This window comes from Solanum tuberosum, unplaced genomic scaffold (assembly GCF_000226075.1).
Source record: "Solanum tuberosum cultivar DM 1-3 516 R44 unplaced genomic scaffold, SolTub_3.0 scf00175, whole genome shotgun sequence".
NCBI lineage: Eukaryota > Viridiplantae > Streptophyta > Magnoliopsida > Solanales > Solanaceae > Solanum > Solanum tuberosum.
Genome location: NW_006239098.1, coordinates 999,139 through 1,017,875, shown reverse-complemented (window position 1 = coordinate 1,017,875; position 18,737 = coordinate 999,139). Strand labels below are relative to the sequence as shown.

Genomic DNA, 18,737 nt, shown 5'->3' with positions numbered 1-18,737 from the left:
TATTTATATTTTCATGTGCTCACTTCTTTATATTCTAATTTTAAATCACGTTATTATGTTTCTGATTATCTTTTTTTTTTTTAAATATAATGTATAATCGAATATGTACATATGTCATGCTATCTTTAATTTGATAGCACACGATATATCTGATAATAAGACATACTAATTATTATTGTATTTTTTGTGTTTCTTAGTCTAAATTACTATACATTCTATCACGACCCCAACCCACTGGGCCGTGCGGGGACCTACTCTAACACCTAAGTAGGAGAACCCTCTATTCCCAATGATTTAAAACATGTGAAGGATTAAAGAAAAACTGTGATAAATGAAATTTCAAGATTTTATAAAGCAAGGACCGCTAAATACATTTCAAAGTTAAGACTTGTAAAGTAATTAACACCCCAGGGATTTAGTCTAAACAGGCACAAGAGCTTATAAGATTACAAGATACGAACGCAATAACAAAAGACACAACTCCCATCATGCAGAAGGAAAAATAGAAGTTGATGGAGATTATCTTCGTCTTCACCTATGAAACATAACTGACCCTGCATCCAGACTATGTGAAAAAGGCATAGCAAGAGTAGTATCAGTACAAACCACACGTACTGGTAGGCATCATCGGTCAACCCGACAGCCACCGCATAATATAAGAAATCAACTAGCAACAACATTCAATAAAACCGTTCGTTCCTCCACCTTTACCATTCCCGGACACCTCAAATCACCTAGTGCCCTCAACTCTAACTTCCGTCTCCATCAACCTACTCACTTGGTTCTTGATAATAGTGTAACCACTCCAACTCAAAGAAGAGTCCCTGAATACCACTATAAGCACTCTGACTAACCACTCACAACATACCCTTGCTTCTTCCACATGCCACTTAACCCTTGACCCATAGCACATTATATCAAGGCTTATTAACATTTAATTACTAATCATTTTCCCAAGGTAGGATCTACCTAGTTATTTACATCACGAACACTACCCCCACTTCTCAACCTCTAAGAACACGGACAGCCCTCTACCTGACCAATAGGAACTCTTGGACCCTTGGTCCCCATTCACCGTATCACATCCCAATTTGGGCTTAATCCTCCCCGGTTCATTCAACAACGAGATACAACCAGTTTAGTCAACATAGTCGAACAATCATATATAGGATATCATAATCAATTATCATTTAAGTAGCAACGTATCATTCCACATTCTCATTAACAAGTAGATACGACAATTCAATGCATGTGTATGTAACAATCACAACGGTCCTCTCATGGAACCCATACCCAAACTGTTAGTGTGTCGAAACGTGACACCCGATCCAATGCAAGTATGTGTGTCGATACATGACACCAAATCTAATGTATGTTTGTGTGTCGGTACGCTACACCCGATCCAATGCATGTTAGTGTGTCGATACGTGACACCTGATCCCATCAGCGCAATCACATTCACAGTCACATCGATAACGAACGTACTTATAATCACACAATCAAGTATTAGGTTCATGGCATGCAATTGTACAAATTTTAGTCTTTTCCTTAGGCTCGACTCATAAATGTCAATTCCATATATGTATGCATATAACGAAGCCATTAACAAGTTTAGATCACACAAACAGGGCTCAACCATCGCCTAACCCTAACTCACAAGGTGGGGCATCCCCCTACGGTACACATCCTACATAACAACTAGGATCACATGTATAATCATCCCTTATTTGATTCACGAAGGCCTACACATGAAATCTACCATCGATTAACAATATACCATGTAATGAGCACATATTAATAACTACTCAATTAATAAAACCTAGCCTACCTGGGTGCCAAGCAGTTGTCAAGATATTATAGCTCTAATCCGGGCTTCCGAACGATGAGGCGGTGATTTTTGACCAAAATTTGCAATCTATCGACATCCCTACATTTGAAATCTCTTTCTCCTTCCTTCCCAAGTTTAGAACAGTCTTTGGAGGGTTTATGGGGTGGTCCTCGCTTCTTTTTGGTGTTTTTGGAAAAAGGAGAAAATAAGACTTCGCGTTATTTAAGTTATGTCCCGTCATTCCCGCTCTGGCACGCCCCATCCTGCTGCAGTGCTGCTGCCCTAGCGGCATCTGACCCGCTCTGGCGGGACAGTGGCCCCAGTATTTTCCTGACGTTTTGATTTTCCTAAATAACGATGGTTCGGATCATTATACATACGTGCATTTTTTGCGTCATTTTTTACTGAATGATAAAGATGATTCTTGGAACAACAAAAAATTTCATGCTTTTGTATCTCTAATTTGTTAGCACATGATATATTTGATAATAAAACATACTACCATTATATTTTTGTTTCGTTTCTTAGACTAAAGTATTAATGCATTTCTTGTGTTTTTTTACTGAATAATAATGATAATTCACGAAACAACAAATATGTTATACATTGTATCTCTAATTTGTTAGCACACATTATATCTCATAATAAAACATATTATTTGCTATCATTATGTTTTTTTTTCTTATATTAAAGTACACATGCATTTCTTGCGGTTTTTTTCACTGAATAATAATGATGATTCTTAGAAAATTAAAAATCTCATGCTTTTGGATCTCTAAATCGTCAGCACACATTATATTTGATAATAAAACATACTACTTGCTATCATTATGTTTTTTTTTGTTACTTACTCAAAAGTATTCATGTATTTTCTGTTTTATTTTTTACTAAATAACTAAATTTATTATTAGAATAACAATAAATTCAGATACTTCTTGGAGCTTCTAGAAAGTTTGAGTAATATATCTTTTGATACATTTTTATTAAATAAATATTTATATAATATCAAAATTTAACAGTTAAGGTGAATATTTAAAGAATATAATGAATTTTATAGATTTATTTTGTATCTAGAACCATCTATTTACTAGTATAAATATGTGTCACCCTTATCAGTTGTAACCAAGCCAGGTCAAAAAGCAAAGTTCTCCTGCCAAAAACCCTCATTCTCCTTCATGAATAATTCTCTTCTCACCACCCAAAACATGAAAATTTTGAAAAATTAAAAGCCTCATGTTCTTATAGCACTATTCCCAGACCAAGGCCAAATTAATTCATGTCTTCAATTTTCCATACAATTAATCAATCTAGGCATCCAAGTCACTTTAACCACGAGCCTAACAGCTTTCAGTAAGATAAAAAAACTTCCAAACTTTGAAGGATTAAGCTTTTCTCCTTTCTCTGATGGTTATGATGGCAAATTCCAGTGAAGTTCAGTTGATGACTTTCATTTGTTCTATTCTTCTGTAAAGTCTCGCGGGTCAAAATTCATTTTCAATTTGATCCAATCAATTGCGAAAAATGGTACCCCTTGTTCACATGTCATCTATACAATTATCATGGAATGGGTTGGTTTAGTGGCCAAAAAAATTAATGTACCATCTACATTATTTTGGATCCAACCTGCCACAGTTTTTTGATGTTTACTATTATAGATTCACAAACTATTTTGATTATTTCAAAAACTGTAATGCTAAGGATAAAATAATAGAGTTACCAGAATTGCCACCACTTAGTCCAATTGATTTTCCGTCTTTAGTGTTTGATGACGTGGAAAGTACCAACCGGGCAGTTAAGTCTATTAAAAGGCAAATTGAAATGTTGAATAGTGGAGAAAATCTAAGAGTTCTTGTGAACACTTTTGAAGCTTTGGAGTTTGATGCTTTGAGAATTTTAAAGCATGTGATTATGGTGGGAATTGGGCCTTCAATTCCTTCAATATTTCTTGATGATGATACTTTTCGATCTGATATGATTGAGATTAGTTCGAAGAATTATATGGATTGGTTGAACTCAAAGGTTAAGGGATTGGTTATTTACATAGCATTTGGTAGTTACTCCGAAATATCAAGTCAATTAATGGAGGAGATTGGTCACGGATTGCTGAAATGTGGGAGGCCATTTTTGTGGGCGATTAAGGAAGGACAAGACGGAGAAAAGATGGAGGACAATTTGAGTTGCAAAGACGAACTCGAAAAGAAGGGGAAGATAGTGAATTGGTGCTCGAAAGTGGAAGTCCTTAAACACCCTATCGTGGATGGAATTCAACTTTGGAGAGCATAACATCTGAGGTACCTATCGTGGCGTGCCCACTCTGGAACGATCAAGTTTGTAATGCAAAACTCATTCAAGATATCTGGAAGAATGGTGTTAGAGTTAATGCCAGTGAAGGTGGTGTCGTGGAAAGAGATGAGTTCAATAGATGTATCACGATCGCGATGGGAAACGGCGAAGAAGGGGAAGAATTGAGAAGAAATTCCAAGAAATGGAGTGATTTAGCTAAGGAAGCTATGAAGGAAAATGGTACATCAAGTGTGAATTTCAAGGCTTTTGCTAATGAGTTTTTACTAGGTCATAATGAGTACTAAATCACTCCTGAATAGATGATTTTAATAAAATAGCTAGCAATCAATTAGTTTTTTAAGAGCTTGTTCTCTGTTTCAGAAAAAATAGTGAATTTGTTTGAAATTATTCACAATGAAATAATTTTCTTAGTTTTGAAATAATTATTTTAATTTCTTCCTCACTTAAAACTTTATTTTTTTCTTTCATTAATTTCTTATATTTTCACTTTTAATTATTTTTAGAAAATTATTTTTGTTTTTAAAAAAAATATAAATAAAAAGTGTCCTTAAATTTTAACGGATTTTTTATATGTTTTATTTGATTTCATTTACTCATTTTAATATCTATTCGAAATTAACTTATTTTATATATAAGACTTTTGTAATTAAATTTCAAATAAAATCAAAAGAAAAGACAAAGAAAATAAAAAGTGTAAATAAAATCAATAGAAAAATAAAAGAGAAAAAGACAATGAATGAAGGTAAAAAAAAAAATTAAAAAGTATAAAATACAAAGCATACGTATATTAACTTAATTTAAATACAAGATAAAGAAAATAAAAAGATATCAAAGAATTATTTTTAAAAAAAAATAAGTAAAATACTTTTAAAACATTTAATTATTTTTTAAAAAAATTAAAAACATTATTTACACACGTTACAAGCACGTGTGTACAAACATAACAAACTTATTTGGTTGAAGATGTCACATCAACACAAAAGGTGCAGGAATATGAAAAATTGAGTTCGAGAGATAATGGGACGCTAATTAAATTAAGGCATGTTGGTACTTATGAATTATCCCTTATTTTCTTAAAAAACAAAATTTATAATCAAATATATACTTATGTCATGCTTTTGTAACTCTAATTTGTTAGCACACGTTATCTCTAATAATAAAACATACTACTTGCTATCATTATGTTTTTTTTGGTTAACTATTACTCTAAAGTACTCACACATTTCCTGTGTTATGTTTTGCTAAATAATAAATTTGATTCTTGGTATAACAAAGAATTCCAAATACTTTTTAGAACTTCAAGAAAATTTGAGTAAAATGTCTTTTGATATATTTTTATTTAATAAAATTTATATAATCTCAAAACATAAATATTTAAGGTAGATGTTTAGAGAATATGATAAATTCTCTAGATTTTTTATAGTATGAGTGACCTTAATTAGTTGTAATCAAGCCAGTTCAAAAACGCTTTCTTCCTTTACAAAGTTTTCCTTCCCAAAATCCTCATTCTCTTTCATGGATACCTCTCTTTTCACCACCCAAAACATGAAAAATTTGAAAAACGAAGAATCTCATGTTCTTATAGCACTATTCCCATGCAAAGGACAAATTAATCTATGTTTTCAATTTTCCAAACTATCAATCAATTTAGGTATTGAAGTTACTTTAACCATAAGTCTATCAGGTTTAAGTAGAATAAAAAGAACTCTCAAATGTTGAAGGATTAAGCTTTCTTCCTTTCTCTGATGGCTAAGATGAAGATTCTAATTAAGTTCAATTGATGAGTTCCATTTGTTCAATTCTTTTATAAAGTCACGTGAGTCAAAATTTATACTCAAGTTAATCCAATCAAATGTAAAGAAAGGTACCCCTTTTTCACATGTCATCACTATTATTATGGATCTGAGTGGTTTAGTGGCACAAAAAAAATCAATATCCCATCAACATTATTTTGGATCCAACCAACCACAGTTTTTAATGTTTACTATTATAGATTCACAGATTATGTTGAATATTTCAAAAACTGTGATGCTAAGGATAAAATAATTAAGTTATCAGGATTGTCATCACTTAGTCCAGTTGATTTTCCTTCTTTTGTGTTTGATGACATTGAGATTACCAATTGGCCAGTTAAGTCTATTAAAAGATAAATTGAAATGTTGAATATTGAATATTGAAGAAGATCCAAAAGTTCTTGTGAACATTTTGATACTTAATTTGAGAATTTTAAAGCATGGGACTATGGTAAAAATTGGGCCTTCGATTCCTTTAATTTTTTTTATAAAATTGTTTTCAATCTAATATGATTGAGATTAGTTCGAAGAATTATATGGATTGGTTGAACTTAAAATATTAGAACTAGTATTATTATTAGTGGGAAGCTCTTAACGTCAAAGTTGGATTACCATTTTTCCCTTATCTTACTCCTAAAATAAATTGAATATTAATATATATTTAATTAATTAAATATTAAATAATAGTTATATTTAAATTCATGCATCAAACATGTTCTTAATGCAATCATATATTCATGTAATAATTAAATGTGGATAATGAAGAGTCTAATAACCTTGAATTTTAATTTGTAAGATAAGTGGGGGTAGTGAAGAGTCTATCAAAGACACTCACACAACATTATTTATATTCCCTTCTTTCATTCAAGTTTGTGATCATCTTGCATTTTACATTAGGTTTGTCTACATCAGTCTCTTTTTGTTGAGAAATATGTAAAATATCATAGTTACAAGATGAATATTCTCCAATATGAAGTTGTAAGTGAATTTTTATTTTTCTTATCTCCATCTTTTTGAGTTTTTAAATATAACTTCATAATTGATTTCTATATGTTTGTATTCTTCCGTTCTTCTATCTTTAGGATATAAATATAATACAGCTAATCCCAACTTATATTTATAATTAATTGTTTTGAGGGTAAGCATGTTAAATCCCATAGAATATTTTCACAACTAGACCCGTAAAAGAGAAAGTCTTTGATAAACATTAATAGTTATGTCTTCTTTTAAGTTTGATAATCATTTATCTTTTTAAAACAACATGTTTGTACTTTTTCCTTTTTATATGTAATCTCAAATGTTTAGAAAATTCATATTGTACTTAACTATTACAGAGAGGTACAAAAATTAGTGCAAAAAGTATAAATAAAATAAAAAATAATGTAAAGTAAAAAGATGACTAAATGTTACATTGAATTTTATTGTATTAGAATTCATATTTAATTTTTTATATACAAATCCTTTAATATATAGTTCAAGAAATATAGTGTATCTGTATTTTAACATATTCATGCTTTCTTTTCTGTTTTTTTTTATAATTTTAGTTTTTTAATACAAATGAAACATTTTGTCTATAGCAAGTCGACTTCTAACAAAATATAATTCAATCAATATGACAATATGTTTATCTATATATTTTAATGTGATGTCTTTTCTTATGGATGACATGTATTTATTTACTTTTCTTTCTTTTCCGTTTCAACTTGTAATTTTTTCTATAAATTTAATGTCACACAACCTAGACATTTTGTAATATTTTTCTTTATACGTATCTTTTTTATAGACAATTTTCTTTTTTATTATTAAAACTTACGTTTAGTAATTAAAATATATTAATTCCACTGATATAATAAAAGGTTTATTTTTCATGAAGCATTCAAAATATCAAACCTCCAACATCTGACACAAGATTTTCATGTTATATTATGTGAAGAGATATATTCTTATGTCAAATTTACATACAAAAGGACTTAGCTTTGAACTTAGGAATGAATTTATGTACGCTCCACTATGATAATATATAAATTAACTTTTCTAATGTCAATTAGGGGATAAACGTGCAACGCACGTTCCCGGGACTAGTATATTAATATGTGAGTCTACAAAATAGAAATTACTAACATAACTTTCTCTGTTACTAGCAAGCAGCGCCACCCTTTCCCCATGCCTCGTAATTTACATATGTGTGTAATTACTCTTTTTCCTTATATATTTTTAAGAAAAGAAGAACAGAGATAAGCAAGAACGTGAGTATTGCGCCTAGTTTTTCTACAACTATTAATATCTTGAAGATCAAAGAAAATCTATAACAATTATGTGGAAATTAAAGTTAACTCTGATAAATCTATGACAAAAAATAGAAATATCTATTACAAGAATTTACACTTTAATGGGCTTCAATTCATATAATTTAGACTTAAGACATTTTCCTTTTTCTTCAACTTTTAGAAACACACTTTAATGCAAATGCTTGAAGTTTTCTTTTTCCCGTTGCTTTTTGGTCATATGTTTCGTTTACCTGAACAAAAAGGTCCCAAGCTACCAAAAGGAATAAGAAACATCCAACAGTAAAACTAAATCCAGGATAGAAATTAACTTCATTGATTCTCCTTTCCACTTTAGGTCTCAGTGAATACCGATTAATCATTGAAGACAGTCCATTCATCTATTCTCTGAACTTCAGCCAACGAAACTCCATCCGAAATGGATAAAAAATATCACCGAATAGCTCAGATAACCACAGCTTCAAAATAACATCTCCAACAAACACCCAACATCAGTTTATCAACTTAGGCCAAGTGATATAAATGGTAAAAATCTGTAAGTAAACTACACATTTATTGAAAACAGATGAGAGTAAATTAGTCAAAATCAATTGTTATTTCATAACAAAATAACCTTTCATGATCTCTAATGCCACAATAAATTGCAAGCAAACCAATATCCAAATTAATAATCCTTGTAATAACTAGATTCAATTTAGTGAAATAAAATTGGGGTCTTTAATTAACAAATGTTTCACGAAATTAAAAAATCGTGCTCTTTGCATGCATAACCGTTGTCAACTTGATAATAGTCTCAAAAATACTCAAGCCATAAACTCATAGACAAGTCAAATTTTTTGTGATAAACGAGTGGACTATTTCAGGGTAATACCCTCTAGCCATTTCACTATCAGTTGAGAAATGGTGTTGTGAAGTTAAGATCTTAGTCGCCAGTGTCACTCCACGAAATTTCAAGTTTGGGATTAAATCGTTGATGTAATTAATTAGTTTCTGTGATATTGGATATGGAATTACGCCATGATTGAAGTAGTAATGATACATGGACTTCAATACTTCTAAATATTAATCATTATCACACTCATAATCTTCTTCTTTCAACTTATTTTTAGACATTCCTCTTTGTTCGGGATTGTAAAATGAAGGCTCCAAGAAAGTTTTTACTTGAAGTGAAGTGAGAATAAGGAGACATCATTTCCCTGATTTAATTATAATATCAATTGAATGAGGGTACACGTGTCAATAAAAGTGAAGTGAGAATAAGTCAATGGCTCTTCCTAGATTCATATACCATTAAAATCATTGTGTACATGTGTCACCGAAAGTATACAGTGAATTAATGAGTTTTTGCATTTTACACCGTAAATGTGTGCTTTTATTTGCGATTTGCATCATATTCTTATAATGATTTGCACCGTAACCTATTTATTTCCTTGCAAATGTTGGAGATGATAAATAAAGAAAGCATTGGAGATGATAAATGAAGAAAGCAAAAATAAAGAAAATGCTAGGAGCTGATAAAGAAAGAAACTCCATTGCATTACAAAATACTATACTATATCTCTCTTTAGATTACAACCAATAATACTACCTCTATTTCAAAAAGAATGACCTGGTTTCCTTTTTAGTCTGTTTCAAAAAGAATGATCCCTTTCCTTTTTTGGCAATAATTTAACTTCAACTTTCCACGTGGTATGTTTAAGGCCACAAGATTAAAGGATATTTTTGTACACTTGACATAACTTTAAATTAGAACCACAAGATTAAAAAGTCCTCTTTCTTTTCTTAAACTTTGTTCCAAGTCAAACTAGGTCATTCTTTTTTTAAACGGAGGGAGTAGTTCACTTTGGAAAGAAATTATATGTTATTATCTTTTTCCAAATGGGTTACTAATTTTTTTGTACCAAAAGTCTAATTTTTATTACACTATTAGATTAATTTTTAAGTGACGATATATGTTGGGACTGTGGTGAAGTCAAGATATAACTTCGTGGTCAATGAAGTTTGCCTGAGCTTTAGTGAAACCAAATGTTCAAAGAGGCCAAAAATATTAAGTGATTTTCCTTTCATTGGTGAAAGCGCAGGTTGTGATATATAGACTTGTTAGGTACTTGCATAAGTGGGAGTATCAAACATATACAGTGAATTAATTAAGGTGCGCGCAAGCCGTCTTGCAACCACCATTACTATAAAAATTAAATGTTGGCAAAGCATGTTAAATAAGGAAAACTTGAAATTTGTAAGTATCCTCTAAATGATTTGATAGTAAAAAAAAAACTAAATGATGATAGTAAATTCCTTTTTCTGAACCAGAGAAGGGAAGAACAGACTCTCTCTCCCCCTCCCACGTACACCACCTTCTTTGGTAGATATCAAATCGGGAAATGACACACTTATTGGCTATCCAAACTTGAGATGATAATGCGGAACTATATGGTTCTTCGGGAATGGGAGGTTCATCTCATGAACCTTGTCTAGTAGTTCCCCTTCTGCAACTTTGAGGAGGAAATGAAGCTTCTGGAAGGCAGAGAAACGTTCTACTTCTACGGCAGATGTTTCTCAACAAAATCTTTCTTCTTTGTATTGTCCTCTTTTTTCCTTGATATGTACAATGAGAAATTTTTTGGCAGGGCTACTAGAGTACAAAACAAATGGCTCTTGAGAATTCAGCTCACATATACTTAATCAAGACACTTGGGCTAATGAGGCTATTGGTCAGACTATCAAAAGTAACTTCATCTTCTGGATGGTGTATGATGATGTTGAGGAGGGCAGCAAAGTCTATGTTAGAGAATGAAAAGAAGTCCCAGCACATTGGTAATTAATGAGATGTGTGGTCTCTTTATAAGGCTTGGACAATATTTCTCCATTTAAACTAGCTTTTAGTGTGTGAATTAAACTCCTCAGGCACCTTGTCACCCTCAAACTCAGGATGAAATTGGAGAAGAGGATGAAGAACTACAACAAGCATTTCATTTTCTAATAGACACACGCTTCAAAGGAATTTCTTACAAACTGACTCAATTAAGCTGCTATGGTCCTTCTATTCTTATAAGTTTGAGTAAGTTGAGTTAAGGCCATTCAAATTCACTCAATCTATTCTAGGTGCATCAAAGTTTTTGGAGTACGTTAACAACATAACCTTTTGTCAAGCCCCGAGCCTACACCCTGGACGTGGCCGGCACTCGAGAACCTTTGTTGGCCCCAAGCGAACCCTTAGACTGGCTCAACTCTCAGCGGAAGACTTACTCAGCATAAGATAAACTTTACTCAACTGTCTCAAAATATAAAGTAAGAATGTTTTGGAAATAAACATTCAACTAGCCAAAGAGGCAACTCAAGTCTCAACATGAACAACTGAAAATGAAAAGACTCATGAACTAGTGTTTATCTATCTATGAAGACTCTACCGATTACGAAGGATGTCAGGACAAGACCCACGACATCCTAATAACAAAATAAAATGACTAAAAGTAAACAAGGGATCCTTCGGAAGTAAGGAGGCTCACCAACAACTCTGGAGCTCAACTGGATCAATGAAGCGCTGGATGATGATCCTGATTACCTGTATCTGCATCATAAAAGATGCAGGACAAATGGCATCAGTACATGGAATGTACGAGCATGTGAGGGGAAATCTAAAACAAGACATAATCTTGAACTGGAACTGAAGAAACAACTTACCTCGTCTCAACTCAACTCATTTCAATATAAAGCAGTGATAAAGATGCAATATAAAGAAATGCTCTTAAAACAGTAGATAACAACTCAATGTATTGAATATACAATAATAACTTGGTTTGTATGCAAAAATACAAAATAACTATGTCTGGGAGATTCTCTAACTGACAGCCATCACTATGAGCTATGTGATGATACAACGTCTAACCCATGCTAGCAGAACTGTCATATACTTTGCCGGGGTATAGAACTCCTTAACTAAGTGGATCCACTAGTCTATGCTAAAAGGCAATAAGGAATAATCTAAAAAGTATGACCCTTTCTACCCATGTTGGCTACATGGTTTATGGAGGCTGTGAGTTTTTAGAACTCTCCCCCATATCGGTGCTCAATACTACTCCCAAAATATACTTAGCTCATTATGTTTTAAAGAAAACATTTCTTCCTCTTCGACTTTGAGATTATTACTCAAAAGATTTCTCTAAAAAGAGATAGTAGTGAAACGGTCATCAACTCTTTGGAAATCGGTGTTTCCTCTCATGTTAAATGTAAAAACATTTGCTCTTGGGAATACTTAGTTCCCATTTATCATTTAAAGAAATGAACTCAGCTCTACTCTTCGTCAACTCAGTACTCAAGTCATTTGAAACAAGTTATAAAACAATTTGTAAAAGACTTCTTAAAATGACTCGAAGAACTCTCAACACTTGACTCTTAGCTCTACCTTGAATTTGAATTTATTGATTCAAGGTTATGATTCATGTTATGAATTATTTCTATATGTTTATAAGTAGATTAGAGTAGTTAGAATCAATAGGGAGTGAACATCCAATTTAAGAGAACTTAGGCGTGTAAAACGACGGAAAAAGGGTGGGGGTAGGTGACCCCGGCGCCAACCCCTAAAGTTCAGTGAGCCCAAAATGGCGCATTGCTGGCGCGTTGCCCCAGACCCTCTAGTACATTTGGGGAGCGCCGGCCAATCCTCCTCCAGAAGTATCCGACAAATTTTTCTTCTCGTTTTCTAACCCTAATTCGTTTAGAATCAATTTATTTTCTCAAATTCTCCTTAGATTCAACTACCCCAATACAAGTATACGAGAATCTACTAAAAAAAACTCTTAAAATCAATACGATTATCTCAAGAACTCATCAAAACCTCAACAATCAAGATTATGAATGAAACTTCAAGAAAACTCATCAAGAACTCAAATCCATCGACTTTTAAGAACGAAATTATGCTGAAAATAACATGATTGGCGTATAGGTGAATGAACCCAAAACTATGAGAACTCACATACCTCTTATGGATTAAACCCTTGTGAATCAACCTTCAATTCACAAGAAAACTTGAAAAATGCCTTGACTTTTCTCCTTCTCTCCTCTTCTTGAACTCCTCTCAAAACCCTAGCATAAATTAGGATTTGTGTAACACCTTGGAATCTATTAGGCTAAATTATGGCTAAGTGAGAAGGCTAGGGTAGCACCTCGTATCCAAAAAGGGGAGAATTAAGCAAATTTCAGCAAGCCCCAGGTGCCACCCACGGCGCCACCTACGGTCCGTAGGTGTGACCACGCTCGTGGGTCAGGAATCGTCGATGGGCAAAAATCTCTTTCAAGACCATGCCCGACCAGGACGGACCATAGGTACATCCACGGTTTGTTGATGAGGTCTCGTGGTTGGGCCTTCTTGGACAGTTGAGGCGGTTAAGTTTAGGGGCATAAGTTTTTCCGGTTTTAATTAGAATTAAGTGGTGTCATTTTACCCAAGTTTAGACCACCTGTATAAGTACTTTAAACCCCTAAATTCATTCATTCTAAGTCATTATTTCAAAACCCCAAAAGAAACTCGATTCTCTCCCAGAAGAAGAAGAAAAGGAGGAGGAGGAGGAGGAGGAGGAGGAGGAGGAGGAGGAGGAGGAGGAGGAGGAGGAGGAGGAGGAGGAGGAGGAGGAGGAGGAGGAGGAGGAGGAGGAGGAGGAGGAGGAGGAGGAGGAGGAGGAGGAGGAGGAGGAGGAGGAGGAGGAGGAGGAGGAGGAGGAGGAGGAGGAGGAGGAGGAGGAGGAGGAGGAGGAGGAGGAGGAGGAGGAGGAGGAGGAAGAGGAAGAAGAGGAGGAAGAATAAGAGGAAGAGGAAGAACAAGAGGAAGAAGAAGAAGAAGAAGAGGGTTCAAGCTAGATCAAGTCCTCTAATCTTCAAGTTTTTGAGGGCATTGTGACTACGGTACGATATCTTTTCATCCATGGAGTTCCCAAGTTTTCCCCAATTTGTGTTAGGGTTCCTTCCAATGTTGTGGGTATTGATGAATGTTGATCCAATTGAGTAGATAATGATTGTTTATGTTTGAATTGTTAGTAAATCATGTTTTTAGGATGAAATTACATGTGTCCATGCCTAACCCATGTCTAGAAAGATGAAATTGAAGTAAGTGGTTTTGGGCCTTGAAAGAGGAAAATTGAGGATTTAGAGATAATCTTCTAGGATTGGTGATATGTATAGTAGATTGCTTGAGAGTAAAGCATGTAGACATGAATTGAATTAGATTAAGGTATGCATGTTGAATCATTATTAGTATTGCTTGAGATTAAGCCTATATGATGATATATGATTAGAATTACTTAAGAATGAAGCATATGATTAGAATGTCTTGATATCTAGGCATATGTGATGATTGTAAGAAGTGTTGCTTTGAGAGTAAGGCTTGTAGTTATGAATTTTAATTGTTAGGGCTTTGAGAGTAAAGCTAATATAATTTTATGAATGTTAAGGCTTTGAGAGTGAAGCTCGAAGGATAATGGTAGACTATTAGATAGAATTGTTGTCGAAGGACTTTACCCACATAATCTACCTTAAGAATGTTTGAATATATGAATGCATGAATGTGAAAGGTTTTATCACATAGAATGATTCTAGGTTGAAAGGTTTGATCACCTAAAATGAATCAAAGCATGTTGAACTATGATATCTTCACTACTAAAAAAACAGTGTTTAGCGACGGATATTAGTGACGAACACTATTCTGTCACTATATAATGACGGATTTGCAACGGAATTACCATTTTGTTGCAAAATTGACAAATAAGTTTTTGAGTAATAATATAGCAACGGATTGGCAACGGAATATTTGTTTTGTCGCTAAATATTAGCGCGAAATTTTGGCGCCTAATTTTTCCTACAGATTTAGTAACAAAATATGGGTGACAAATTTAATAAATATTGGGCAACAAAATTAGTGACGGAAAAAAGGTTGCTAAACTTTTTAATATATTTTTATAAAATTTATATTATATAGTGACGAAAATATCCGTCATTATAATATTTTCTAAATAAATACATTAATTTGAAAGCGACGGATGTTAGAATCCGTCAGTAAATCCGTTGCAAATATTTTTAAAGTCATTATATTCAAGGGCACAAATTTATTTCCACATTTTCAATCTCCCGCTCCAAAGAAGCCTCTCTCAAGCTCCATCTCCATTGAAGTTCTCCATCTCCTTTCCAAGTCTCCACTGCTAGCTTTCCAAGTCTCCACTATAAGCTCAGTCTCTCATCTCGATTTCAATTTCGTTTAGCTCTCCATCTCAATAGGGCTGTGGTATTTTCAAAATGGGTAGTTTCAACTCTTCTTTCTGCAAAATAAGAATCCCAACTCGTTCCTGCATTTGGATATTAGATTCACTAGATTTGGGTATCAATGGCTTCAGTTGACTAAATTGTTCCAGTTCAACTCGTCTTCTGAAAATAGAGATTTTAGTGTTTTGGGTGTATGAAAATATGCTATTTTAACTCATAACTCTTTCCATTTCATTTAGCTTGATTGCTTGAAGTAGGATTGGGATTTTCTCAAAATAGGGGTTTTAAAAATTTAAGTGTTCCGAAAATAGGGCCTTTTTCTAGAAATTATGTTTTCTGGAAATTGGGGTTAGGGTTCAAGCAAGCATTTGGATTTCAATGTTGGAATGGTCATTGACTTTGGGTTCCACAATTGTCAATGAGAGTAGAAATCAATTCTTGCTGCGTCAACGGTACCTTGTCAATTTTAAACAAAACAATTATTTTTTATGTTGGCTCACCTAATTAAATGGGATTCATGAATATAATTGTTGTGTAAAGTCTGAGCTATTGTATTGCCCAGAAATTGGCTCACTGATACACTTCTGGCAAGAGTCCCTTCAAGATCTCTGTAGTAATTGCTTTCTTTGTTTCCATCCTAAATAATATGGGGGAATGTAATGAGGTTAATAAAGAGAAGGAAGTTATATTAGTACGATGTACCTGTTGAGAATAGTTTTAGTACGACGTACATGTTGAGAGTTGCCTTGAATATTATGAACTTTCAAGTATTTCTCTGATTGAAGAGATTGAGTAATTATCTCATGTTGATGCTTGCTGAAGTTCTCTTCCTCTGCCTGTTTTTTCAGAAAACAAAACAAAAATCAGATTCATTGCTTACTGTATTAAGTGTTTAGTTTCTATTTATATTGTTATTGTTCCATGTTCTTGCTAATAACCAAGGTAATGAAATGTTAAAATGTTGCAGGCCCCTGCTGTTATAACATCATCATCAGGGTCTGGTTGGTATTCGCTTGAAGTAAGCCTCACTCTTCATTTCTATCTCTGATTTAGCTCAAGATTTAAGTTCCGAGGTATTTTGTTTACTCAATCTAACTAATGATGAAGATTGTTGCCATTATCTTGAGACTATTCGAGTGAGAGCTTTTTTTTTTAGAGATTAGTGAAAAGTTTGGAGAATTCTTATTTTGTTGTTGTGGGTGTTTCTGTGATTAGTTCTTGCTGGAGGAATACATTCTAAATTTTAACTTGTTTATTGATTTTATTTGCTAGAAAAAAGCCTTCTAGACTTTAACTTTTTCTTTGGTTTTATTTTCTAGAGGAATTGTTGTACTTATAGAGGAAAGTCATGTGATTTTCTTAAAAATTGTCTTTTTGAAATAAAGATTCTTGCCAACTGCTTGTTTAGTAGATTAAATTATTAACCAAATCAAATCAAAGCAACTACATAGTCATCAAGAACCTCTAAGATTAAATTTATTAGCTAACTACTTGTTCAATAGAAAGTTTTTCATGTAATGTGCTTCTGTTTGTTGCTGATGAAATGTAGTATTGGCTCCAAATTCCTTTCTTGCTCTAGTTTTTCACACACTGGAAAGTGTTGTTTGTACTATAAATTAATTGTAATGCTTCAATCCCTTTTGTTTGTCATCAATTTTTGTGAGATTAATATAGTAATTAGATAGTTTCAATAAGTTCACTGTAACTAGAATGCTTTAGTAAGTTGATTTGAATCAGAATGCTTTAATTGTTCTATAAGTTGACTAAAATTAGAATGTTCCAGCAACTGTTTTGTAAGTTGATTATAATTAATAATTTCTTTAATAGTTCGTAAGTTTTTTAAAGTCTGCATAGTGAAGAACTTTAGAAATTGTTCTTGTTTTGCCAATATGCATGTTTTGTTCGAATTTGATGAATATGAATGAGAGTACCTTCTGGTCCATGGTTTGTGCTTGTTACTATTTTTTTTGTAAATTTAAACAGTATTAGGAACATGAATAATATAGAGCGTGGTTGGATGTATGATAGGTTGGATGGCCGAGGGGCTATAAATTCTAGTTTCATAATTGGAGTGGATAAATTTATCCAATTTGCATGTTCGCAACAAAATCTCATGAGCGGTAATAAATTTAGATGTCCATGTAAAAAATGTCACAACTTTAAGTTCATGGATGTTGAAACGATTAAGCATCACCTTTATAAGTCTAGATTTGTTGATAACTATTTTATCTAGAAGCATCAAGGACAAAAAGATGTGATTGGTGAGATTTCTTCTGATCGGATTTGAATGGTGGTGCTACACCTGAATTAGGATATGATAATCCATACCGTCAAATGACTTTTGATGCAGCTAGTCCTAACTTTCCCCAAGGTTCAAGTTGGTAATCTTTTAGCAACATTGAACCTGAGTCATCTCAGCCTTGTGAACCTTCAATGGAGGAAGATCCTAATCCCGAGCCCCAAAAATTACATGATTTGCTACAAGCAGCTGATACAAAATTATATCCCGATTCTTCCCTCTCTCTTAACTTGCTGTTGTCTCTCGAATGTTAAATATTAAAATGGAGAACAATATGTCACAGAGAGGTTATAACCAAATGATGCAATTGTTGAAAGAGGCTTTACCTGAAGATAACATAGTGCTTGATAGCTACTATCAAACCAAGAAGCTAGTGCGTAGCATGGGTTTGCCAGTTGAAAAGATTGATTGTTGTGAATTAGGATTTATGTTGTATTGGGTGATGATGAACACCTTACATCTTGTACATTTTGTGGCCATGATAGATACAAGCGTCGTGTTGGCTCTCGTAAGGGGAAATTGATCCCTTACAAGAAAATGTATTATTTTCCTTTGATTCCTAGATTGCAAAGATTGTATGCATCCCATGCTATAGCTGCTGACATGAGATGGCATCATGAGCATACAAAAGAGGATGGTGTAATGCGTCATCCATCGGACTCTGAGGCTTGGAAGCACTTCAATGACACTCATCCTTTTTTTGCTGATGAACCAAGAAATGTAAGGTTGGGGTTATGTACTGATGGTTTCCAACCATTTAGTCAGTCTGGGAGCAAATACTCTTCATGGCCAGTGATTGTCACACCTTATAATTTACCTCCAGGAATGTGTATGAAAGAAGCTTATATGTTCTTAACAGTCATTGTTCCGGGGCCAAACAATCCCAAACATAAAATTGATGTTTATTTGCAGCCTCTAATAAAGGAATTGACTTTGTTGTGGGAAACAGGCGTGGAAGCATTTGACATCTCAAAAAAGCA

The 18,737-nt window shown here is 33.4% G+C and overlaps 1 pseudogene; it reads left to right on the top strand.

Annotated features, from left to right (window-relative positions):
• Nucleotides 1–3,033: 3,033 nt before the first annotated feature.
• Nucleotides 3,034–4,416, top strand: LOC102580203 (crocetin glucosyltransferase, chloroplastic-like; annotated as a pseudogene).
• The last annotated feature ends 14,321 nt before the right edge of the window (nt 4,417–18,737 follow it).